Below are 27,573 nucleotides of genomic sequence, written 5' to 3'. Positions count from 1 at the left end.
TATAAAAAGAACATTCTCATTGTAAATTTTGTAATTGACATCCTCCAATTCTAGGAATTAACCCAAAATACCAAATCAAAATAAACTGACTGTATGAAATTTCAGCCAGAATATAATCTCTCTATGCATTGTTTAAATGTTAAAATACAAATAGTGAACAATAAACAATTTGATTTCTGTAGCAAAAAGGATGAAAAACTATAACTTTAAAAAAAGAAACTACTTGTCTTCTAGCAATTGTACTCTGTTCCGTATATAAATCTGCAAAACCAAACACAGGAAAAAAATCAACTTCCAATTCAATTCTATTTCTGATAATAGGGAGGAACATACATTTATGAACAAATGAATATATTAATCTAGTATTATGTTGAATGATTAAAAATGCAACAGGGAAAATGGTTGATCATCCTAGATCGAGTACAACCAAGCGCACGCAAAATCAAGCTAGAAAACGGCTAGCTCCAAAAACGTGTATTAGGATAAGATACATCAAAAACCATACTCTCCGTAAACCAACCCCAATTAATCAACTCTAATAAAAATATTTAAAGGTTTGTTTTGTTCATATAAATGGCATCATCAAATAGATAGTAGAATAAATTTACCATCTAATGCCCATCTTAAAGCATCCAAATTCACATCTTCAAAACTTGAACTGGTTTTTCCAAAATTGCTTATACAACTAACTCCCAAACAAACTACATTTTTCAAAATATTAAAATCATTATGAAATTACCATCAATTTATGCAAAAAAGGGCAGAAACCTCCTACTTATACCAACATTAAGCAACCTCCACAAAAAGTCAAGGAGGTGGTTCAGAGAGCTATGTTACCTCTCTTTACATTGCAATTCCCATGTATTAAGCCCGTACCTCAGATTGAGCTCATATCTTCAATCTGAGGTACGGGCTAGAGGAGCTCAATCTGAGGTACGGGCTTAATACACGGGAATAGAGTTCTCAAAGCTCTTCAAGAGACTGCATAAGAAACAATAGACTACAGGAGAATCCAAAATCATAGAATAGACTATATTACACACAACATGCTACGCCGTTTTAAAAACCTCCCAATCCCAGTTTGAATTTGAGGCCTCAAATGTATAACATGAGCCAACATAAAATAGACAACATGATTAACAAACTTCCTACTTATACCCAACATTAAGCAACCTCCACAAAAAGTAACCAACAAAGATATGTGCCCAACTACTGCCCAAGTGTTCAGCCTGACAACTGATTTTGGTCTAAACAGAAAACTCAAAGTGCACCATACATTAGCTAGACTGCCGATCATCTCTATTAACCAAGAGAAATAGAAACCTTTGGCTTGGTTCCCAACAAAGATATGTTCTCAACTACTGCCCAAGTAACAAACAAAAATAATTTACAAACATTTCTGAAAATAATCAACTACTGTGCCCAACTTAAAATAAAACAAACATTTCAAATTAAAATAATTTACAAACAAATTGATTGAAAAATGAAGGAAACTAAAACCAAAATCGGATCAAACAGAATTTCCATAAGACTTGATTATTAGCAATTCAAAAAACTGTGCTAATGAACACACAAATCATTTACCGGTAACCAAATTGTTTAATTTAGGTCCGTTTGACAGGTTTTGTGATTCGGTTTGACCGAGCAGAATCGTATAAAAATTGCATATAATTATTAGCAGAAAGTATACATTAGTAAATTACCAATAAAAAGACAATTATTCAAATAAATATCCATGTTCATCACCATATCAGATAAAGTAGTCCTCTTCTCAAAATAGCAAAAATCAAAGCATCTAAAATTGCATTGAATCAGATCATACAATTTCAATATAATCTTATACCCTTGAACACACAAACTATTTATGCATCTGTATAAGATGCCAAGTACAACACCAAGCTGACCTCAAAAATATAGGTGCCATGCCTTCCACCCACCTACAGACCATATTTTCATAATACATAGAAGATATGAGCACGCTAAACCACAAACAAAGAATCACAATGAACTATATTAGCAACAGGCTACTTGTTCTCGACCTTCAACCCTTAAATGACAGACCTAGAAGATAAAGGTCGGTCGACGCTAAGAAACCACAATTATTATCCATAGCCATTTCAGTGAACCAAATGAGTGCAAAATGTCAGTGGCATTAGTCATGATACACAACGGTCATTTTTCACTGTTTATTACGACCTTCCCCAACATCCTCAACAAATCACCCTCAATTGCTTCAGTCATCCTTCAAAGGATTTATCTTTATAGAACCCTCGTATTACATTGAAGTAAATCTGAAATCTCTGATTAAAATTAACAACAGAGTAATTCTAATCTCTATAAACTTCTGGTCTAGGCTCTTTCACACCCTCTCTTGCTTCCTATTTTAGTAAAAAATAAAAAAAAATCAAAATACTTTCACTAATTCAAGCTCAAATCAAATCAGTTTCTGATGCAGGCTCAATTTAAAACAGTAATAACAAAATTAAACAATATAATTAATTGCACTTAAATACCTGTCCAACTGCACTTAGTAGTATTACATCTGATCTGACTTATATTGTTGGCATCTATAACAAAAACAAAAAGAACAAATCATCAATTTCTCGACAAAAATGAAAATAATTCAATTAATTGGAATAATTGGAGAGAGAAAGAGGAGATACATACAATACTCGGTAAATCTTCGACGAATTGTTTTTCCCTAAAAACAAACATTCAATCAGAATCATAAAATTATCAACAACATTGAACAATTAAGATCATTGAACACCGAAATTACCTTGAGAAGTAAGAGTTTTGAGTCTAATGCAGACTAAAACCAGAGGAGGAAATATAGGAAGTGAAAGAAGAAAGAGGATGAAGATCCTCTACCATCTTCGAAACCACTTCATCAATCAATTTAGTCGAATAAATCAAAATCAAATCAATTAAATGAACGAAATCAGTACAATTGAATGAATAATACGAAAGAACGCGATCAGACGAATTTACAATCTTTGAAACACCTCAATTACTTTACTGATTTTGCAATCTTTGAATCAGAAGAGAGGAGAGAGAAAGGGAGAGGAGGAAGGTGATGGAGTTGAGAGAGAGAGAGGGAGAGAGTTTGTGCTTTCATGGTTAAACAGTTTGTCGGCAGAGGAGGAGAGAGTTTGTGGGTAAACGACGAAGGGTTTGAAGTAAAAGATAGAGGGTGTTTTAGTCATTTTTAAGGGGGACACGAAAAGTGTTATTACCTAAACACCCTCAGCTGTTCCTTTATATAATAGAGATACCGTACTGAGTTAGGGATCCGCATTGCTTCTCAAACACTTGAACCTGAAGAAATGAAAAATCAAATGCAAGTTTTCACTAAATATCCTTTTACAAATTCTGAAAATTGTAATCAACTAATTAAAGGCTACATATATATATATATATATAGCAATCAGCAATACAAAACCGGCACAATCAGCTAACAAAACCTATAAATCCAAAGCTAAGAAAACCCCACAATTAGCTAACAAAACCTATAAATCCAAAGCTACGAAAACCCCACAATCAGCTAACAAAACCTATAAATCCAAAGCTAAGAAAACCTGAAAATAGCAATCGGCATGAACCGGCAATACGAAACCCCACAATCAAACTAAATTAGACCGAAAATTTGTCGATTAGATAGATTCGTATTGAAGAAATTCAACATTTAAGATGTGATTATAATAGTAGTAATAACATGGTAGAGTTTAGACTTAATACATGCTGAGAGATGTTAAAATGAATCAAAGAAATTTCAACAAATCACACATTAACAAACCAATTCAACTAATTTGCAAAATACCCAAGCAATCAAGAATTTCATATACCAAATTATACGACAAAAGATATAATTTTTACCTCACTTCACTAATCCAAATCAAATTACCATGTCTCATACAATACCAACCAACCAAATTTCAAACACCCATATAAAAATCAAATCATCAAGCAAAGACGTTCCTAGAACAAACTAATTACTGAATCATAGATGTAAAAAAAACATAGAAAACAAAACAAATTAATAGCGAAAATCAAAAAACACATGACAAATAAAGTGAAGATATACCTAGAGGTATCATTATCAGGGCTGTGAGAGATAACAATGGCGTAATCTCCAAAAGCACGGGCTGACCAGTGTACATACCCTCTGCAGCGACGAACAACTCCTTCTGGTGCTTGTACCTGAATGAGTGTCGGAAAGTGACGCCGAGGGAGTCATGGATGACCTCGCTGATGACTCCTTTCAGGTAACCTTTGTGCTCGCCGAAGTCTACCACCGCAAAGGAGCCGCCAAGTTCAGAACCCTCGACTTACGATCCAAAAACCTAGCAAAATCAACAAACAACAACAATTAATTAAAAGTTCTAATTAAGAAAGTTATTCAAAGTGGAAAAACGATCTCGGTTGCTGCACCATTTCCGGCAGAGATCGATGGAAGGCGACGGGGGGAAGCGATTGGGTGAGGGACGACGGCGAGGAAGTGCAACCGCTGGAAGGTCTAACCCTAGAAACCGAGAGAAAACGTGAGAGGGACGCGATTTGGTGAGGGTTGAGGAGAGAGAAAAAGTGAGAGGGGAGAGCTCAGGATTCAGCAAGCGACGAAATGAGGGTATCTTAGTAATTTTGCTTGGGGACACGAAAAGTGTGATTACCAATTTAACCTCAGCTGTTCCTTTATATAATAGAGATTTTGATGTTGGTTACTGATGGGTAGATTGAGCTTTGTTCGCATACAATGATCTTTTATCTGAGATCTCGTCCACAACGATTGAAATTAGAATTTTATTGATTCAAATTGTTTCGTACTTGCTAGCAGTTTTAATTTCCATTATTATAGATATATAATGATTAGTTTATCAATGAATAATTTTGACTAAAAAAAGACCATTAACGTTCTCATTGGTCTTTGTTTACTTCTGAAAATCCCAATATAAGGTTTTTAGCTATTTAATTTACGAGAATTCTGTGTAAAATCCGGACTAATATTGTATTGATTTTAATGTATTGCTTACCTTTTGAATCAAGAAATTTTGACTAAAACTACTAGTATAGATTCATACTACGTAGTAAATAATTATGAAGGGAAATATGATATTGAATACATGTTAATCATTTTTAATGAGAAAAGAATATAGTAGATGATTAGCAAAATGCCTTATTTAAGCAGCGAAAGGACATTGTCTTCTTAGAAACTGGCTGGCCATGTGCTAATGCGCTTTCATCATCTCCAAATACATAGAAGTACTCTTTATTTTTGACATGGTTTTTGATTGGTTTTTCCTGATCTCTAATTTAATCTAATTAAAACAATTAATTTGACATTGAAATCTTCTTTTTTTCTCCTTTTCTAACATGCGAACCCTGGCCAATCAAATCCAAATTATTAATTAAAAAGTGTAATACAATATAGTGTGATTGTCCCTTCTTTCTTTAATTTCTTCGCCTCCCTTCTTCCTGCATATTCTTTCCGCTAAGTAACAATTAACATTAAAAAATTATACATAAAACACGTATAATGAGAAAGATGGGGAGAAATGATAATCATTTGTCACTCAAGAGTGGTAGAGAATATACGTGGAACAATCTTGGTGCAACATTAATTTACGAAATAGGTTGATGTGGCCATTTATTTTGTTTAAGCGTCGACCGTGTTCAATCAGATTTGAGTTCTCTACGTCCCCACGTGATTCAATTTGCATAAATTTTCACGAAAGACTTGTCACAATAAATATTTCTGGAGTTTTGGTCGTATCTTAGAGGTATGGTAGAGAACATAAACCATATATAATATTCTCGTCATAGACTCATAACTTTTAAGATACAATCCATACTTGTAGTTGCATATCTATGGGCGTAGACCTGGCTGCATATGAGCTAAAACGTCATAGTGAAGCAGTTAAAATTGAACATAATAAAAAAAATGAACATGATGTACTGAGAGAATGAACAATGAAAATAAATCTTCCTCTTCATACTTCTCTTTGTGAAATAATAATTTACACTAATTACGTAATATTAATTAATATATTAGAAACTCTAGTCCATACAAGTTTCATCACTGCGTTACATTTCGGGAGAAAGTTTGCCAATCGGAAAATAAACAAGAAATAATATGAACAATAATGAATCTTTTTCTTCTTTTCTGTTTATTCATCTTCCTCTCTTTTTATTTCTCTCTCATATGCAACTTCTCTCCTTTTTAATAGCTCTCATGTGCCCCTCCTCCTCTTCCACAATTTTCTACCACCAAATGCAAGTCCATTCAAAGGCCAGATGACATCCCAAGTGGACGGCCCCTATACAAGTTTGACTAGCTAGCCAGACTAAATTCAATCTAGTCTAATCCTAAGCCTACTTTGAAATCAAAGCGCCCCCAATCTCCCCAGTGTAAGGGTGGCTCCCATACAAGGCCGGCTAGCTAGAGTCAATTCAACCTAGACTATCCTAAGTCCATTTCAAGAATTCAAAGTATCCCAAAACCCCCAGTGGAGGGGGAAATCTCAATACAAACTCGACTAGCTCAAGTTTGCCTTCAAAAGCGAATGATTAGAGTCTACCTCGATGTCTAGGCTTTCCTGGCCTAATCGACTGCTCAGAGTCTAAACGAACGCCTAGGCTATTTGAGCCTGCCATTCCCCAGCAAGACCCCTAAAGGTGTATATTAAAAAAGAAACCACTCAAGGCCTCTATGCAAAATTCAAACTCTACAAACTTTGATCGAGCAATGTTATGCCAAGCAAGGCACCTAAAATTCCAGATACAATTTCAACATACAAATTCCAAGAGTTCAAGTTCTAAAACCCTACAAGTTCCAACAAATTCAAAGCTCGAGATGGGTACCATAAAATCTTCAATACTTTCAAAGTTTAAATCCTCGAAGAACACACAAATTCCAAGTGGAGACAAGCTTGGGAAGTTCAAAAGTATATAGCACATTCAAACCTCAAAAATATATTCCCAGCGGACTCAAGCTACGGGAAATTCAAATCACATTCAAACCTTAAAAATATATTCACAACGGACTCAAGCTCCGGGAAATTCAAGCGCATTCCAATATTCAAAAATATTTTCCCAGGGACACAAATTCAGGGAAATCCAAGCACATTTCAAATCTTCTAAAGTATATTCCCCAGTAGATATTCAACAATTCCCCAGCGGAATGAACTAGAAAAATCCCGAGCGGAACTTCAAGAAAATTTCAAGCACCCAACGGACTCAAACTAGGGTATTCAAAAATCAAACTTCAAAAATCATTTAAAATTTTCGATGCCAAGCTTTCTTCCAAGCATGGACCGGAAAATTTCAATCCAAACAAGAATAGGATTCAAAGCCATCAAGTCAGATCGGAGAAAGATATTATCTTCCTTTTCAAAAACCAAAGCTTGCCTTATGCAGGTATAGGCGTTCAAAGGATGGTCTTAATTGAAGAGTATTTTTACCATTCTGCGTCCCTTTCGAAATACTTTAACTTGCGCTATCCTAACCAAAAATATCAGTAAAATTGGGGGCTTCTATAGACACCTAATTTGTGTCTCTCTTAGAGTCCAACAATGATACCTCCAATAGATTTGGGAGATTAATCTCTAAGTACAAGCATCCAGTTGCAAAGGACATAATTTGATTCAAATCCGAACTTTCGTTCAAAGCTCAAGTACAATTCGAAGCAAACACATTCTAACTCAAAAATTCCCATTCCAATTCCTAATTCAAAACTCTACAAATTCATTTCCCAAGTTTGATTTCCAATTTGAACTTCCAATTCAAAGATACAATCCTCGAGTCCAAATCCTAATCTCGAACTTCAATTCAAGTTCAAATACATTTCCAAAATACAATTTCAAATACAAGTACAATCTCGCGAAGCGGATGCCACGATCAGTCTCCGAGGCACGTTTCCACTCAATATCATATAAAGCATTTCATATTTGGGCGCCGACTTACAAAATCGAGCATCCTGGGTGCCGACCAACAAAACTGAGCAAAAAAGCAAAACTCGAATCCGATTCATAGATCGTAAATTTTCTAAAAAACGTCTCTTTCAAATATGTAAATCAGATTCCTTAAGAACCAGTCCAAAAGGATGGAATAATACAAGCATCTTCGACCACCAACACGCCGCAAGGACGATTGCATCTGTCCTGATGCGTGTAAGAGGTGCGTTTAGAGCAGGGCAACATATGCGCCTGGAGCGGTCTAGGATAGGTGCCTGGAGCACACCCTCACATGCGCCAGGCGCGGGTCTAGCTTGTTTCAACCATTTCTCCTATAAGTACCCTTAATTTTCACGCACAAAAGGAGGAAGTAACATCCAAAATCAAATAGAGAAACTTTGCCCATTTCAAAACACACATCTCTCCAGAAATCAATCTTCAAATCCCTTCAAAATTTAATCTTTAAATCTCTTCAAAATTCAATCACACAAACACTCCAAAATACAAGTTCAATGTTCTAATGTCCTAAGTAATTTGGGAGTCAAAGATTGGAGATTAATCAACACCTAATTCTAGGTTGATTTCCAAGGACTCTTCCAAAACTAAAGCTTCTACCTTTATTTGCATTTATTTTCTTTAATTTTTCAAAGCTTCCAAGAATGTTCATATTAGTCCATAACCCATATGAACTAGGAAAATGCCATAAAAGAGTACTCTTTGGAGGGACTTCACTCTTGATATTCCCTTCAAATGATCTTCCATACTCTTATTTCAAGTTCAAGTTTCAATCGTTATAATTCCATTTTCGAAAACATGATTAGTAAATGAGATTTCACTCTTGAAAGTTCTCTTTTCAACAATCATCACACAAATTTCCAAAACCCTATTTTTGCAAATGCTGATGGATGTTTGAAGAAGTGAAAAACCTTCTTCAAACTAGAACTCATGAACTTCAAGTCTCATGTCCAAACATTCAAACTTCAAGGATGTTTAAATGAGATTAAACTCTTTTTAAACTAGAACACTTTTAACACTTGGAGATATCAAAGTTGGGATTTTTCTAGCTTGAATCATCATTTTTTTGAATATTTAGCTTCCTAATTCCAATATTAAAGTTCAATATTTTATTTCAAGTCCAAAATCGATGATACGTTTTAATGAGAAACCTCATTTTAAATTTAGATTCATACAAATTTCGGAATCATTCAAGGGAAAATATGTCACACTTGAACATTATTTTTCCCTTTGATTTCCAAGACTTCAAGCTTGCACCTTTCAATTTTTATTGCAATTTCGATTATTTATGCTTTAATTTTCTTATTTAATCGCTTATTTCAATTTTCGCACATTTACAATTCATTCAAGTTATTACACCTAGTCCTTCTAGGTGGTGTTGCACCTAGTCCCTTCTAGGTGGTGTATATTTTTATTTATGCACCCTTTACAATATTTTGTGATGATTTTCTTTACTTGTTTATTGATTTAATCACCTCACACGCTAAATACAATAATCTAAAAGTTCTATCACGCTTAAATAAGATTTGACAAACCGGCCTATGTTCCCTTAAATTTGACTAAAGCGAAGCGATCACCAATTTTTAGTAATTCAATATTCTAATATGCATGCAAACCCGCTAAAGTAGAAACATGCTAGGATTTTCTGTACGAAAACAATCTTTGTGTTGAATTCACCATGCTTAAAATTTTTCTAAAGAAGTTTCTCGTTCCTGAATCCGGATCTCTATTCGGTTTCGATTCCAATTCCTTATCCAAGAATATGGTCTTTTCAAATCAAACCCTAAATGTTTAGTGGCGACTCCTTTCGAAATTCAATGTTCAAATCCGCAGGGGCACCATTCTCTTTGAATTTCGATTTTTCTAATGTACAAAAATCGATTACCGTTATTTAGCATGATTCTCGTAGTTGGCTCCCCCTTAGGGTTGGATTGTAAAAATTCAAGTCTACTCTTGGCTCATGCTTCTTAATAAATTGGTCCAAGTTTGGTGCACTTGGCCACTTTCAAGTGTATTGGTCAAGTCTCCAAAACTTACATTACAAAAACGAGATCTTTTCCCCTACAAATTCCAAGTCTGGAAAAATACAAAAAGGGGAAAGGGTTGTCCTCTTTTAGCCCTCTACAATAGGGAAATTGAATGGGTGATTTTTTCAGGAGTTGTCGAGGTTTCTTATATGGTGTTGGAGGTGAGTGGTGATAGTTCAGATGAGACCAAGTGTTTTGGGATAGAGCCAAATTGTAGATCAATGAAGTAGGTCAATGGGCAAGATGGTGACTTGAGTTTGAAGGGGTTAGTAGCGGATTTTATGGGACCAAGATTCTGTCACTTTCCTCTAACACGACCCTTTTTGGTGAGACTAACACTTGAGAGTCTGATAGTGGTGGGAAGGATTCCATATTTGAAGATATGTGGGTGGGTAATTCTTGCTTAAAACGGGGGAGGATAGGGAATGAGAATATTTGGTTAGGTTGAATGTGGTAGGGTTTATAGAGTACAAGTGAGAGTGTCTTCGGATAAAAATAGAAGTGTTTCAGGGTCAAAGATGGTCCATGGGTATTACACGTGGTTGAGAGTGTTAAAGAAGACAATTTAAACTCTAACTCCACTTCCAAAGAGGGATAAGTAGAAGTTGGAGTTGATGGGAAGGGAAATTGAGCAGAGTCGGACATAAATGTTCCCCGAATGGATGAGTGAAATATGGTAGGGGTGCCCTCATTAAAGAGTGTGTGAGTTGTGTAGACACCTACTTTTGTCCCCATTCCCGAAAGGGAAGGTTCGATGATGAGAACATAAATCTCCACTTGGCAACGCATCTCCTATAAAATAACGAATCTCAATCACCCTTTTTATTTCACCCGAAACCTGCTATTTATAAGAAACCTGCTATTTATGGAAACCTGCTAAAAATAGTAACTACCGTAATGGGTAGTTGTTAAAAGTGGTAAGTCATAAAAGATAGAAACCTGTCAGAATTAGGTGTTGCATTCCAACATAAATCCTAAATGAGATAGAAATTACAAGAGGAATCCTATTCCTAATATGATTCGACAATAAGAGTTACGTATTAATTAAAATCATAACGAGCCTAGAGTTCGTAACGGGCCCAGACGCATTCCGTCATAGAGTTAATACGCGCTAAAAGACTCGAATAAGTATCAAACACTCTGGATTCTAAGAGTCCAAATCTGACAAAGAAAACGGCCCTGACCCTATTTTCAACGCCTGGCTCTGGGCGCCGAAATCTTCGGCGCCCAGCCCTGGGCGCTGAAATTACCTGGGACGTGTTCTTTCCTAATTCTTCGTGGATTAGAGCTCTAAAATTCTATCTTTCCACGAACTCTTTTCTATAAATATAGCCCCAAATTCGACGTGAAACAACACACAATTCATATTCTGAGTATTGACTCCAACCCCTAAGCCTAAGCCTCACGCTGCGAAATTGATCACGCGTTCTGTCGCAATCGATCCAAAAATCGAACAGAACGTATCCTGTCCCGTAACTTGAGATTCGTTAAATAAAAGGAGAAATAGCAAAGTCAAAGTGGTTAGTTTTCTGAGAACCGTGACGCACCTCTCAAGGGTGCGTCGTAATGTGTCCCTTCGCATTATTTAATTGCTTTCCTCGCCCTTTTATAAACTGTTAAACTAATTAAATCTGATTGTTCTATCACGCCTAATAAAGATAATATTTTGGGAAATTGGATTATCATGCTAGGTGAAGGAAATAATGCCCTTGGTCCAAGTATGCATTCTATGTTAAGTCTAATAAATGCGGTTCAGTATTAATTAACAAGTTAATAATTCAGTGAGATCAAGTGAGCTGAATGCTTAGCTAGAGGCCGCTTCAGTTCAAGTGGAATTAATGATATTAATCCACAGCTTACTCTTGACTGAACCCGTAGGGTCACACAAATAGTACGTAAACGGATCAAGTATTTAATGGCATTAAATACTCCATCTATGGATATTCGGAATCGACGGATCTTGGTTTCAGTGGGAGCTGAGATCGTCACAGGCAAGAAATGAATACTCCGGAAACGATGATATTGCCGGAAACGGAAATATGGATCGTATCGGAAATATAAATATTATCCAAGTCGTAGATGTTGCCGGAAACGGAAACATGGTACGTATCGGAAAATATTATCGGAAATGGAAATATTGCCGGAATCGGAAATATTGCCGGAAACGGAAATATTGTCAGAAACGGAAATATTATCGGAATCGGAAAATAATTCCGGAAACGGAAATATTAAATATTTGTTCGAAACGGAAATTAATTCCGGAATCGGAAATATTAAATGTTGTTCGTATCGGAAATGAATTCCGGAATCGGGAATTTAATCGGAAGCGTATTGTACGAATTAGCATCGGACGAGGCCCGCTAGACGAAGGCCCAGCACGAAGCCAGGCCATCGCCCAGCGAGCCGCACGCAACGCACGCCTCGACCAGGCCCAGCGCAAGGCCAGGCCCAGCCAAGGGCGCGCGCGCACGCAGCACCGCACATGGGCTGTGCGCTTGTCGTGGGCCTCAAAGCCTGCGCGGGTGCACGGCTTGTGCGATGTGTATGCCGGAAATCCTAATTCTATTGGGATTCGTGCGAAGATTAAAATCCTAATCTTATTAGAATTGATTTGTTATTTAGAGTCCTAATAAAATTCTAATTAACAAATCCACATCCTAGTAGGATTACAATTCCTTTTCCATACCTCTATAAATAAGGGCCTAGGTGTCATTATTTAAAAATAAGTTTTCAAGTATTCAAAACAAGGATTTTTAAGCAGAAAAATCAGCCATAACTCTTGCCCATTTTAGCCGAAAATAATAGTACCTTAAGGGCGATTCTAGTTGGTCAATCTTAAGGCGGATTCGGACGTGCTGTGGACTATCTACGGAGGGACGACACTTGGAGTCCTAAAGACTTGTTCTTGTTCGGTTCGGGCGCAACTAGGGAAGGCACGCAACAAAGAGTATGCATCTAAATTATGCTATATGATTATGTGTAAATAATATGTATTCCTGGCTTAATGGTTGTTTCCGCATGATTTATGAATTGTCATATGTATCATAACCTAACACTAGGTCCCTTAAAACAATCTAAATCAGATAATCGCGATCGATCTAGTATTATGTGTTGCATATTGTTAAAATCAACTCAGATTAGTTTAATAGTTAACGCATGTCCCTTCAACTATTTATGCTGAGCTAATAAGGATATCTTGCCTCTGGAGTTATCGACGAGCGAGTACTCCTCTCGGTAGTTACAGTCCCCCGAACCCTCAATCTCTACCTTGCGGGTGTATGTTGAGAGATCCCCACACCAGGGATCACAAGGGAACCTATGGCCGTCGTGGTCAAACATAATTGCACTCCCTTTATGTCACGATAACCGGGTTTTGTCAGTTTTTCTCATTGTCGTTAAAAACTGAAAGGCGACTCCTATATTACTAGTCAATTGGGTGTAAACTCACAGGAAATCCAATTACAGTTGATTTGACAAAAAGAAACGTCACACCCACGAGGGACGAGGTCACGCATTAGCCTCATGCTTTTTCGACCCCCTCACAGTGGCGACTCCACTGGGGATAGTGAAGCAAATACTCGTGCTTGTAGGTAATCAAAATAGCCGAAGGGTGAAACGATCCTACCCCGCGTTTATTTCCCCATCAAGTTGGGACGACCTGAAAATCAGCATATTAATGTGAACGGGCAGAACCGCATAACGAATCTTGGCTCCCTCAGGGAGTTTGGACTAAGGATACCCATCGCCAACCGGGGGGTGCATACGCTTCGAATGTTGTCCACTCGGCACTTTCGCTAGTAGTACACCTGTTCCAAACCCAATCGCTCGCCCATTAGGTCCCTCTCATTGGTGCATGCCCCCTTGGCTTACATCGTGATTGGCCTCTTGGGCGAAATTCGTCTGTTGAAGGCACTACCTCGACCGGGGCATTTGTTGGATCTGCGATAGAAGCGGTACCAAGCCAGGCGCAAATACTACCCATAGAAGCCTATCATAAACTACATGGCATATTATTATCTTGCCTCATGATGTAATGTTAGTTATGTGTAGCGAAATATGTGATTGTGTATGACAAATAATGCTAGAAAACCAACGACCTTAAAAATTTCCCAAACATTCATAAACCAATTGGCCAAAGAGTTATACCAAGATACGTGTTCCGCAAACCCAAACGATCGCCACAAAAATAAGCGACGCTCGGGATGGCCCGTAACGAATCCCACAAACGCTGCACAACGCGTAAAGGACGTTATTAGGCAAGCACGCAAAATCAAAGTCGCATAAACAAAAAATATACGTAAACGGAAAACGAAAACTAGCCAGGGACGCATTTTCAACGCCCCTCCCTGGGCGCCACTATTTCTAACGCCCTACGCTGGACGCTGAAGTTGCTGCCTGGCCTTTTGGTCAGGCACAACAGCCTCGTTGCCCGCGCATAAAAAATACGTAGCAAAAAAAAACTTTTCGTAAAAAAATTGCTGCGAGGGCGTATGAAAAGGCACTCGATTCTAAAAGCGACTAAAAAAATAATAATAAATAACTCTCTTTGTGTCGTTGATAGGCCTCCTATGACGACAATGTTCGGCACTAAAACCGAGCATGCTAATTAAATGACTTTGAATGTCACATGGGAAAAGTATTCAAAAAATAATGTTCAAATAAAGTCTTCAAGGAAAAATAATGTTCGAATAAAAAATAAATCCGAGTCTAGACTAGGCTATGCCAAAGTACATTCTAAATCCTAAGTCTTAGTTGTCGTATCCATAGAATCGGTCCTAATGCTTGGTGTCGTTCTGCAAGTTAAAAGGTTAAACCATATTGAGTCTCCCTTCCTAACATTTAAATCAATAATCACCCATATGTAATTGTCATCCCTTGCTAAGAATCTACGGCCTCAATACTCTCTCGCCAACAAAAAGAATATATTATAGTATTTGCAAAATGGAAACAGTCACATTCTGAAAATCATTCACTAGTACAAAAACGCTCAATTGCGTCGGTATAATTGCCTCGCTAATTCTAATGAGCGATGCAAAAATACTCATTTTAATTTGCAAAAGTCATTTGCGTCGGTGATTTACTAATCTATGACGCAAAATGGACCTCATAAGTCAATTTAATGATTTGCGTCGGTGATTAGTTAAACAGCGAGGCAATTTACTCATCAAGTGCGTCGCACATCAATAATTGACCGACGCAGGTCATACTTTTATTATTTTCTCATTTTTTTCTCACAGATCCTACATTCCAGAACTCTTTGCCTCCCCTCTCTCTTCTCTCTCATCCTACTTTCCAAATCTCCATCGCTGGAACTCCATCTCCTCCCATCTCACCTTCAAAAATCCAGAATCAACCTTTTCCCTTTGAACCACCAAGCCGTACCTCTCTTTTTATTCTGAAAAAATTCAATCTCTGCGACAATGGGAAGAAGGGAAAAACCCTAGGTTTCGGCACGGGGATCGGAGGAAGCAGGCCGGGTCGGGTCGTGGATGAGTGAGTCGATGGGCGAGGGGATTAGAGGTCTCCGAATCGAGGAACCTAGCATTGTTGATGCTTCTTCTACGGTGGGAGCGGCGGCGACAAAGCTTGGAGATGACGGTGAAGTCGAAGAGTAGGAGGAAGGCCGCAACGAGGACGATGATGAGAGCAGCCATGAGAGGGGAGATGCCATTAACAGAAAACAATTCTCCAAACTGTGGCACAACGGAAAACCAAGAGATTTAAAAGGTGATTCATTTGTTCTTCAAAATCCATCCATTATTTATTAAAATTCGATTTCTATGTAGTAATTGTTTTTGTTTAATTTATTGAATTTATTAATTGTTTTTGTTTAATTGTTTTTCACAACATTCCTTTATTTTATTTTATAATTGTATATTTCGTATTTCGTATTATTTGTTGTTGATTTTTTTTGTTTAAAAATTTTCTGGGTTATTATGTTCAATGTAATTTTCATAAATTTTTCCGAAATCCAACGGGGAATTTAAATCCTGGTTTCTTATATCTGAGTTAGGTTACTAAACAGAGTCGAAATTGAAGAAAAAATGAGCCCATGAATGTTATGATTGAAGCTATGTGAAATATATATGTACTACATCAAGATGCCATAACGAGTGAAGTTCTTGTAAACTAAGCTTAGCTATCGCAAAATCCCAGGAAACTCATGATTAACAACAAAAAAGAACATTTGAAGAGTCCTTAGGACCTATATAGTGACTAAATGACAGATCCATTCTATTTTGAGGCATGTACCTAATTAATTGGTTTCCCATTTGCCTATGTAGGATGCATTTAAATCACTTTCGTGTGCCCTCATACGAAACTAATTTACAACTTGTTGCAGGCTTGTTCATGTGTGGAAAACAATGAATGGTTGCCATCAAGTTCAGAGTCATATCTCACAGCAGGTGCTTCTTCTGACCAGTCACAACGCAGAACCAGCAACAGAGAATCACCATGAAGCAGCAATGCAGCTTGAGGGTGGGTTCAGCTTCTGGTATACTCCATTGAATGAGGGTCAGTGCCATTGGTTTTCTCCCAAGGTGAGGCCTCTATTCAATCAGTAAAATAAGGAAATATTTTTTTTCTGTTCAATGCGTTACTGCCGATCTGTCATAGGACAGTTTCAGCTTAGCCAATTACTGTTAGGTTTTTCACAACAGGATTGAAGTTGGTAGAGGCATGCCTAGTGGTAGAATATGCTTGTGTTGTTTTGGATTGGATTGAATTGAATTGGATTGCGGCACAGGTATAATTAGTTTAATACTTACCTAAAGATCAGTATCTCCATAGACATAGACATAAAACCAGCATGGAAGCAAAATGTATCACATTCAAAAAGAACATCAAAACTAATTAACAGCTCGTGCTACATGGTGTTTTTTTTCTTAGTAAGTCTACGCTAATACATATCAATTTCCCTTGAGCTTCTTGGTTCACTATATTGGCGGTATAGTGTGGGGAATTGGGGTCAATATGCCTTAATCTAATTTATTTCCAGTTTGGGACTCCACATATTGTGCTTTTTCACAGGGTATCTTGTCCATTTCTTTTATGTTTTAAATTTCCTCTCTGTTCATCTTCATTTTCTATTCGAGAATGATGAATGTAATTTGATTTGTTGATTGCCTGATAATATGGCATCCTTCTATATTTAATAGTTGAACATTGAAACATTAAAACTTTTATATCCCAGATTTGAAACTTTTATGGGTTCTGCTTTACTAGTTGAACATTGAAACTTTTATTGCCTGATAAGTTCTGCTTTACTAGTTGAACATTGAAATTTTATATCCCAGATTTGTCTCCCTCTTTTATGGGTATATGCAATCTTATCCTTTTATCATTGCTGTCGTTTCCCCTTTCTGTTCGGGGAGAGCTTATCGGTGCATGCATGTATTGGTTAGTATTTTACTGATTGATAAGCTTTTTGACATTCAGGTTTATATCTTAGAGGAAACAGAAGATGGCCCAAACTTGTATGTTCACCATGATATCATCATCTCAGCATTCCCTTTATGCACTGCATGGCTTGACTTTCCACTAAAGGGTGGAAAAAGAGGTTTGATACTAAAACCTTTGAGATATACAGTTCTGGGACTTAATAACTTGTCTGGAATTTTCCTTTTTGGTTACTGTTTGTTGGTTGTTGTAGATAGATGTGAACTTGGTGTGGCCTTTTTCTCCCTTCCTTCCATTTCCTTCAGAACCTTCTTTTTTCCTAAAGCTTCATTTTCTGAATTTTACAGATTGACAGTACTATGTTATGTCTGAGGAATACTTTTCTTTTTTTTTTCCGTTTAACTTGGTCTTAATATGTTTCAGGCATATATTTTCGTGTTCTAGGCGTTGCAGCACTCTTGTTTGAAGCAAAAAGGCTATTTCTGAAGTATTTTATGAAATACAGGTCGAGTTATTGCTGTTTTCTGTGCTTGTGTGGGTGTTATCCTGGAGCAAAAAGGCTATTTTTAGATTTCTTATATTCTTTTAATTTTCTTTTCTCCTAGCAATGCATTCTTGAGACCCTTGCAGAAGAATTACTCGATGAACAAACAGTTCAAACATGCCTCAGGCATAGGTTTTGCTGCTTCACACTCTATTTACACTCGATAATACTACCACTCTAGTATAATCTTAATGTTCTATGATTTTTTCTGATAACGAGTCTCGGTTTGTGAATAAGTTTGTGCTACCATATAAGGAAGTCCATGAAGACTTGGCATCCAGTAACACTTTTTTTGGGATGGGTCCTTGCATGGATTTCCCCTATAGAATATTGTAACCGTAAGGTCTAGATGTTGATGCTCCGGTATATCTTTCCGGCTTCGATACCATATTTTTGTTCTTTTGATAATTTTTGTAACTTTTAACATTCTGGAATTTTGTTTAAATTGAATGTCACTATATTTGCATTTTGTGTTTTTGTAGTATTAAAAGCTGCTTATTTTATTTAATCTGTAGATTAAATAAAATCAACAGGTATTTTTTTTTTAAATATCCAAAAAGTCATTTGCGTCGCGGTTTTACTAAACAGCGACACAAATGACTTTTTTTTTTTGACATCCTGGATAGTCATTTGCGTCGCAGTTTAGTAAAACAGCGAAACAAATGACTTTTCAGGATATCAAAAAAAAAGTCATTTGCGTCGCTGTTTAGTAAAACTGCGACGCAAATGACTCAAATTTGCGTCGCACAAAAGTGCGACGCAAATGACTTTTTTCATTTGCGTCGCGGCCAGTTGCGTCGCACCAATGTGCGACGCAAATGGGCTTAAATGACCGACGCAAATGACTATTTTTCCACTAGTGATTCCCCCATAGTCGCACAACCCCCAAAGTGAACCTAAGGTGTCAATACCATCAACAAAAAATTAATGGCCTCAAGGCTTATGATCACATTGGGTCACGACTATCATAGTCCTCTCGAGCCACTCGTTCCTTGTAATACTCCTAAATACTGACTAAAAGATTTTCCATGAATGCAACATGACGAACCATGAAAATACCCAAATCGACATGCCATAAGGCTACCATCGGGGTAAAGCAATACACACTAAGAGGGAAACCGCACTAACGATTCTAGTCTTACAAAAATGAAAACTTGATCTCCCCAACTAACTACTTTTCCAACATTAAGCAAAATGGCGCGTGACAAATGAACACCCAAGGGTTAAAATCTAAAGTGTCAACCAACGAAAGTTATGGTCCAATTAGCCTAAGTCTGAAAATTGCTTGGTCAAGTATTATAGGCTTACGCCACGCCATTATTTTGAGTCTAGGCCACCTCCTTGTATTCATACACGGGATATAATCAGAAAAATTAATGAAAGTTCGAGTCTAAATCACAACTTCCAATTAAATCCCGGAAACCGGAATCTTAAAAGAAGCAAAAAAAATTATTTTCGATGTAATTCTTTCGTTAAATTTCAATAAGGTGAAAACAAGATTTCGAATCTACGCTATTTGCACATTTTAAGGAACGACTAAATACGCTTGCAAAGTAAGACAATTTAAAGGTCCACCCTAGGCCTATTAAAATTAAAGGTCCACCCTAGGCCTACTAAAATTAAAGGTCCACTATAGGCCAACCAAACGAGGCTCACTCAGTCTCGCCTCGTGACTCAAAGACCACAACCATCTACCTTTTAGCCCAAATAAAAAAAATTGAAGGATTTATGTTGGGGAGAAATCCCAAGCAAAAACGAAAAAAAGAGAAAGAGAAAAGGGAGAGCGAAAAGAGCGAGCCATGAAGTACTTAGCCCGTACCTCCCAAAGTGCGAAATTTACCCAAGTAAACGAAGGGAAAGAATTGAGTTAACCCGTACCTCCCAAAGTGCGGAATTTACCCAAGCAGACGAAGGAAAAGAATTGAGTCAACCAATCCAAATCATGCCACAAAAACTACATAAAGTTCTACGATGTCTACCCTTTCCGATCCTTATGTTCTTAGACGCCTTCGCTCTGGGGCCCCTGTTCAGCTCATTTAACCCATCCATGTTCTCATTGCCATAACCCAAGAAACCATTACCTCGACTCTTGTTCTCGAACTTGTTATCAACTGCAAACCACGTACGGCCATTGACACGTGCGTCATACCCATTATTTCCAAAACCTGCTCTTACATCACCATTAGTATAATGACCATATAACTTGTTTGAATACATCCTGTTACCTTTGAGCCGTCCCCATGCTATTCATTGGCCTTGGTTGATGTAATCCTCGTGCTTGACTAATACCTATACAACTCATTCAACCCATCTTTCAAGCCGTCTTGAGTCATGAATAAAAAAAAAAAGACAAATGAAAAGTGCATTCTACACTTAACGTAAAAAAAAAAAAAACAAATAATAAAAAATAAAAAACTTTGCAAAGCGCACAAAAAAAGAGTAAAGAAGCATTTAAAAAAGGAAAAGAAGCATTTAGCGCACAAAAAAGATTCGCAAATATTTGGCACGAAACGAAAAGGAGCAGCGCAAAAAGCAGCCCAGAACACGCTTCAACGCCCAGACCTGGGCGCCGAAAATAATAGCGCCCAGCACTGGGCGCCGTTCTCCCTTTCAACTCCCAATTCCTAAAAGTGTTCGTATATTTTCCTATATACATACGGAAGAATAACGAACACTTGGGGGGTAGAAGATCATACAAAATACGCAAAATACGCGCGCTTCAAAATTTTCGCACACTTATTTCACACTATTTTCAAACATTACGGCTCCACTCGAACGTACTTGTTTAAAATTGGCATTCTAAGAAACCATTTTCTGACTTAGAACTACGCAAGACCTGATTCCAAATTAAATCTATTTAAAGCGGATACGTAGGCAATCCATGATTCGGTCCAACCGATTTGCAAAAATGTTAAAGCCTATAGAATAACAAGAATAAAAAATAGAGTCCCTTATTGAAATTTATTTACTTGCAATCCAAGTCGAAAGAAAAACTTAAGTCAAAGGAAAAATCTAAGTCATCACGATGCCAAAATGAGCACACATCGAAAAATAATAAGGGCACGTACCCTTGCCATAAGGAGCACTCACACTCCTAGGCACTTAGCCAAGACTCAAAAATCGCTTTGCCTCAATTGAATGGGGGCTAGCGCAAGCGTCTATGACCTCTAAAGTACTCGACTTGACCCTCCCTAAAGCAAAGTAACTCACTTAAAGACCTTCTTTCACCACTAGACACAGTCATAATCGCCAACAAGTAGTAAAGGCAGTAAAGCTTGCAATAAAGAGGATTATTCTACGGCATCGCCCCATCGTTCCTTCGAACTCAGGGCACCCGTTCATGGTAATTCAAATGCTTACGAATCCCCTTTGAAAAAAATCACACATTGTCAATAGGACTTGGCACTTAACCAAGGCTCACCCTACTCAGACATATGACACGGGCATCTAAAATCGAAATCTGAAAGCATCATTAATGGGAAGACATAATAGCAACTGGGGGCTAAAAAATTGAAATGAAAAGCTAGGGAAAGAACTAAGTATACCTTGACCTTTTGTGCAGACATACACCAAGTAAATCTAAGTCAATTTGAAAACAATTTATATTCCCGCAATTCTGGAAAAGATGGCCCTAAAAGCCTAAAACATGTGCCACACGGGCACAAGTAATACCTTGACGCCTGCACCCTGGCTTCCAGCAAATCCTTAGACAGCATTCCAAAAATCGTAACAGTATTTTGATTCACTCATGTAATCCTGTACGAACCCTTCTATAAGTCAACTTACTTAGGACACCTCGGATTGTACACAGTAGGACTCGGACTTCAAATAATTTTCAAAGACTTCTTCGAACATAATAAAGTGTCGTTGGTTTAATTTAAGTATGCGTTTATCTCGATGTTGCAAGTGAGTCAAAGATATTTCTAAATATGATTATGGGTAAAGAAAGGCACCTAGCTTTTGGTCGAGGCACACTTCAACATGTGACTACCTTGACCATGGCAATGTCGCACAATACGACATTTACAAGAGAAGTAGCAAATCACTACTCGAATGTACCTCGCACTAAAGGAGTCTGGTTCAAACTATTCATGATCCGTGTCACCATGAATGCATAAAAACGTATGCCAAGCATTATAACACCAAGCCAATCCCGTAGCTACAATTGGGGGCTTGAGAAAAACACTCTAAAAATGCTCGAAATGACGATTTTATCGCAAATTCTCGACGCTAATGCTATACACACGTCATAGGGGCACAATCCTAAGCTTTAATCGTGTAAAACGAACCTTAGAATGGCTACAACCCCTCCCAAATTCTAAGCACTACTTAGAATATATAAAGTCACCCCACTAACAAGGGTAACTGAAAATCGCGAGTCACCAAAACTCCGATCAAACTACTGCACATAACGCTCGCCCTACAAGCGCCCGTTACACAGTCTACATCGTTCCAAAGCAAAAGCGAAAGAAAAATCAAAGATAAAAACTGTCTGCCCAGAAGTCATTTTCAACGCCCAGAGCTGGGCGCCGATATCTTTAACGCCCCAGCTTGGGCGCTGAATCTCTTTGCTTGTCAAATTTTGCCCAGATATGAAAACATGAAAGAAACACCTATGAATCCTCGCATCGAACGAAGTAATAAGCCGTGCACACCCACGCAGAAGGTGCTACACTTGTTCGAGCACCTGAATGAGGCGTGATGAAGTACTCCAATGCAAAAAATAATAATGATATCCCAACGCCTGGAGAAATGTTCTAATACATGTTGTTAGGCCACGCAAGCCTACGTCGCACCATAAGTTCAACCATCCCACGGTACAAGTCTAAAAAAAAGAGTAAGGCATATTGCATTAATGCAGGCACGACCAAAGAGCATGCGTAAAAGAGGCAAAGACTACTTATCGCCCAAATTCAAAATACAAGCCACACGAGTTCTACATTTAAAAGTAGCAAAATATTACCTACCGCGGAAGGGATAGCTCGCACCTACACGAGCGGAACCCCAAGGCATCTTTCTCGAAAGAACCTACAAAAATCGTACGCCAAAAGGAAGCATCCCGACATGCATACTTGGGGGCTCCAAGCTACGAAACGACCCTAGCAAAAAAAATCTCTCGAAGCAATTGTTTGAACGATCGAAAGGGCACGATGCTTGAGTCCACTTCATGAATGGGCCTGAACCCTATCAAGCTTCTAAGCAAACTATTCAAAATCAGTCATTGCTCAAAAAAAATGATTCAAGCAAAATGATTAATGGACCGCACGCAATGACCATTCTATGAACGCTCGTTCGCACATACATATCATCATTCTAAGTATCGAACATTCACGAACGCGTTCTAAAGAAAAAATATGTACGAGCGATCAAAGTCTTACGCCTCAAGGTATGTTCCTCGGGCCATATAGACTCGCCCAACTATTGCAATAACTACACGCCTTAGGAGCAACCGTTCCTTAAAATAATCGCCCCAAAGCGACAAACACCGTAGTCCACCAATCGGCTACGGCTTCTCGAGAAATCATCACGATCACTCAGCTCTTTGTGATCTCTAATAAAATTCTACGTTCCAAAAATAAGGAAAAAAAACAAAAGAGAAGAGAATACGTAGAATTTCCAAGTGAAATAAGCAAACGAAAAAGAGGCAGATCCTGCCCAATAATCAACACCGACGCCAAATCCCACGCCTGACTTTGGGCGTTGAAGATGAATCCCACAATCGTTCTAAGCCAAGAAATGACGAACGAATAAGGAAAAAGTAAACACCGTTGGTCCACTATTAGGCTACGGTTTCTCGAGAAATAATTGTTATTCACCAATCAACGGTGATCTCAAATGAACGGTTCATTCCAAAAATAGAATCTCTAGACGAAAAGAAAAAAAGAGAACGAACGAACAAGAGGTCAACTGTGTCATCAAGAAACCTGCCCATAAGTCATTTTCAGCGCCCAGAGCTGGGCGCCGAAATCTTTAACGCCCAGGCCTAGGCGCCGAAAATGAGCCCAGACCCAGAAAAGGCCCCTGACTTCTATAGGGCCTTGCCGTATCCATTCGACTCAAAAATTACCGATTTCTTTACTGAAGTCGCACTCCACGACTTCGTCAAAATAGCATACCACTATAAAGGTCGCTCGCACATACGAGCACGACCCCAAACATGATTAAAGGACGTTACAAAATACGTACCTCTCTTGGCAAGAAATGACCGTCAAGCCCGAGTGCTTGGGGGCTCGAAAGAAAATATATACTCCAACAAAGAGTGTGCGAAGTCAAAATCATATTCCCGGGCTACGCTATACGCAGTCCCATGTTTGGATAATCTCAAAAGAAAAAAAAGCGGATTCCGACCTCAGAGTAAAGGTCGTCGTTGATACTTGTACATGGTCCTCTGATCAAAGACCAAGCGGTGGCAAAAATCGAGCCGTAAAGACTAGCTCGAAACCACAAAAGAAGACGACAACAAGACGAAGGTCCGTCTAAGCCCGTTGTCAACCCACATTCAGGTTACAACTAAATCCGAGCATCCCCCGAAAGAATCCGCTCTTGCAAGAATGAATAAAAGAATTTCTCAAAAGAAATCACGATGAACAAAAAATAGGGACTTGCCCACCTCAATCGGGCAAGATCGCGCCACGAACCGCGCAAGTTCCAAATCGAAAAAACGAATTCAGGGACGTCCACCCTCAGCGGACAGGGCTCGCCCACCCTCAGCAGGCGGGGTCTGCGTCACTAGCCGCGCAGGTCCTCAGTTTTCGAAAAATAGAATCTTCAAAAAACAAAAATGAAACAGGCTCGCCATCTTCAGCCGGCGGGGTCTACGTCGCAAATTGCGTAGGTCCTTATTTTCAAAAAAGCACAAACAAATTTCAAAATAGATTCGTCCACTTCTATCGGACGGGGTGTCCACCCTTAGCGGACAGGTTCGCCATATTCAGCCAGCGGGGTCTACGTCACAAATCGCGTAGGTCCTTATTTTCAAATTTCAAAACAGATTCGTCCACTTCTATCGGACGGGGTGTCCACCCTTAGCGGACAGGCTCGCCATCTTTAGCCGGCGGGGTCTGCGCCACTAACCGCACAGGTCCTTAGTCGCTGCAGCGATAACTTTTTCTGGTTTTCCCTTTTTCCAAAAATTAAATGATTGGTTTTCCGTTTTTCCAAAAAAGAACGTGGTGAGTAGTTTTCCTTTTTTCAAAAAATTAAAGGATTGGTTTTCCGTTTTTCCAAAAAAGAACGATGTGCTGGATTTTCCTTCGTTTTACGTCCCATAAAAACAAGGGGGTTTTCTCGTTTACCTAACCCTGAAAATGAGAATATTTAAAAACATTTTTACCTCGTGATTGGGCTTAGCCAGGCCCAATTACACTTTATAGCTTTGATTTCGAAAACATCTGTAGCTACTCCCAATGACAAAGTGAGGGAGTTTCTACGCATCTTTAGATACTTCCAATGACAAAGTGAGGGAGTTTCTATACTATCCGTTGATAAATCCCAATAACACGTGAGGGATATGTCAACACTTCAAGTGATGACCCTTAAGTCAAATGTTATCACTCGGGGGCTCGTGAGACCCTCGCAAAACAGGTCACCATGGCTTGTGTGACGCACTCCGCCTAATACTTTGACCATCGTCTTACTCCAAGACTCAGTCAAAGTGGGGGCTAACTGTAGACACCTACTTTTGTCCCCATTCCCGAAAGGGAAGGTTCGATGATGAGAACATAAATCTCCACTTGGCAACGCATCTCCTATAAAATAACGAATCTCAATCACCCTTTTTATTTCACCCGAAACCTGCTATTTATAAGAAACCTGCTATTTCTGGAAACCTGCTAAAAATAGTAACTGCCGTAATGGGTAGTTGTTAAAAGTGGCAAGTCATAAAAGATAGAAACCTGTCAGAATTAGGTGTTGCATTCCAACATAAATCCTAAATGAGATAGAAATTACAAGAGGAATCCTATTCCTAATATGATTCGAAAATAAGAGTTACGTATTAATTAAAATCCTAACGAGCCTAGAGTTCGTAACGGGCCCAGACGCATTCCGTCATAGAGTTAATACGCGCTAAAAGACTCGAATAAGTTTCAAACACTCCGGATTCTAAGAGTCCAAATCTGACAAAGAAAACGGCCCTAACCTTATTTTCAACGCCTGGCTCTGAACGCCGAAATCTTCGGCGCCCAGCCCTGGGCGCTGAAATTACCTGGGACGTGTTCTTTCCTAATTCTTCGTGGATTAGAGCTCTAAAATTCTATCTTTCCACGAACTCTTTTCTATAAATATAGCCCCAAATTCGACGTGAAACAACACACAATTCATATTCTGAGTATTGACTCCAACCCCTAAGCCTAAGCCTCACGCTGCGAAATTGATCACGCGTTCTGTCGCAATCGATCCAAAAATCGAACAGAACGTATCCTGTCCTGTAACTTGAGATTCGTTAAATAAAAGGAGAAATAGCAAAGTCAAAGTGGTTAGTTTTCTGAGAACCGTGACGCACCTCTCAAGGGTGCGTCGTAATGTGTCCCTTCGCATTATTTAATTGCTTTCCTCGCCCTTTTATAAACTGTTAAACTAATTAAATCTGATTGTTCTATCACGCCTAATAAAGATAATATTTTGGGAAATTGGATTATCATGCTAGGTCCCTTAAAACAATCTAAATCAGATAATCGCGATCGATCTAGTATTATGTGTTGCATATTGTTAAATCAACTCAGATTAGTTTAATAGTTAACGCATGTCCCTTCAACTATTTATGCTGAGCTAATAAGGATATCCTGCCTCTGGAGTTATCGACGAGCGAGTACTCCTCTCGGTAGTTACAGTCCCCCGAACCCTCAATCTCTACCTTGCGGGTGTATGTTGAGAGATCCCCACACCAGGGATCACAAGGGAACCTATGGCCGTCGTGGTCAAACATAATTGCACTCCCTTTATGTCACGATAACCGGGTTTTGTCAGTTTTTATCATTGTCGTTAAAAACTGAATGACGACTCCTATATTACTAGTCAATTGGGTGTAAACTCACAGGAAATCCAATTACACTTGATTTGACAAAAAGAAACGTCACACCCACGAGGGACGAGGTCACGCATTAGCCTCGTGCTTTTTCAACCAGAAATAAGCCTTCCCAAATTCAATATTGTTCAAGGAAGCCCCAAAATGCCAACCCTTGAATAAGACCAGCGCACCCTTAAATGAAGTCGAGCCAACTAAAAGAACATTATCACAATCATCGATATTATTGTAGAAAAAGAAACATACCTCTTGAGTTATGGACTTTCTGAACTTGAATCGGGCCATTGGATTTTCAGAATGGGGGAACCCAGGATTGAAGTTGTTGTTCTGTGAAATTTTTGCAGTCCTTGAGTTTTTCAACCACATACAAGTGAAAATTTTCCAAATCAGGTGGCGTGTCATGCCCTGTGTAATGTATGATTATTCCTATACGAGCGATTGAGTATTGGGACATTGTTTAAAGATTGTGATTGACATAGAGGGAAGAAGAGAGAATAAAGTAGAATTAAATATTGTGTTTGGTATAGAAAGGGGAGGCTCTAGAGTTCTAGAGAGAAAGGTTCTCGTGTAGTGAGAGAAATATTTTACACTCTCGTACTAGTCTTATCTCTC

The 27,573-nt window shown here is 38.4% G+C and overlaps 1 long non-coding RNA gene across 2 annotated transcripts; it reads right to left on the bottom strand.

The window, feature by feature from the left end:
- Positions 1–27,573, bottom strand: LOC110780553 (uncharacterized). 2 transcript variants are annotated; one of them, XR_008928287.1, is made up of 7 exons: positions 27,208–27,573; positions 14,138–14,219; positions 4,085–4,343; positions 2,780–3,318; positions 2,668–2,701; positions 2,514–2,567; positions 1–261 (listed from the first exon to the last, which is right to left on the bottom strand). It is a non-coding gene; the product is annotated as an uncharacterized lncRNA (long non-coding RNA). The 2 variants fall into 2 exon arrangements; XR_008928286.1 differs by lacking the exon at positions 14,138–14,219.

This window comes from Spinacia oleracea, chromosome 2 (assembly GCF_020520425.1).
Source record: "Spinacia oleracea cultivar Varoflay chromosome 2, BTI_SOV_V1, whole genome shotgun sequence".
NCBI lineage: Eukaryota > Viridiplantae > Streptophyta > Magnoliopsida > Caryophyllales > Amaranthaceae > Spinacia > Spinacia oleracea.
This window is presented reverse-complemented; position numbering and strand designations above follow the sequence as displayed.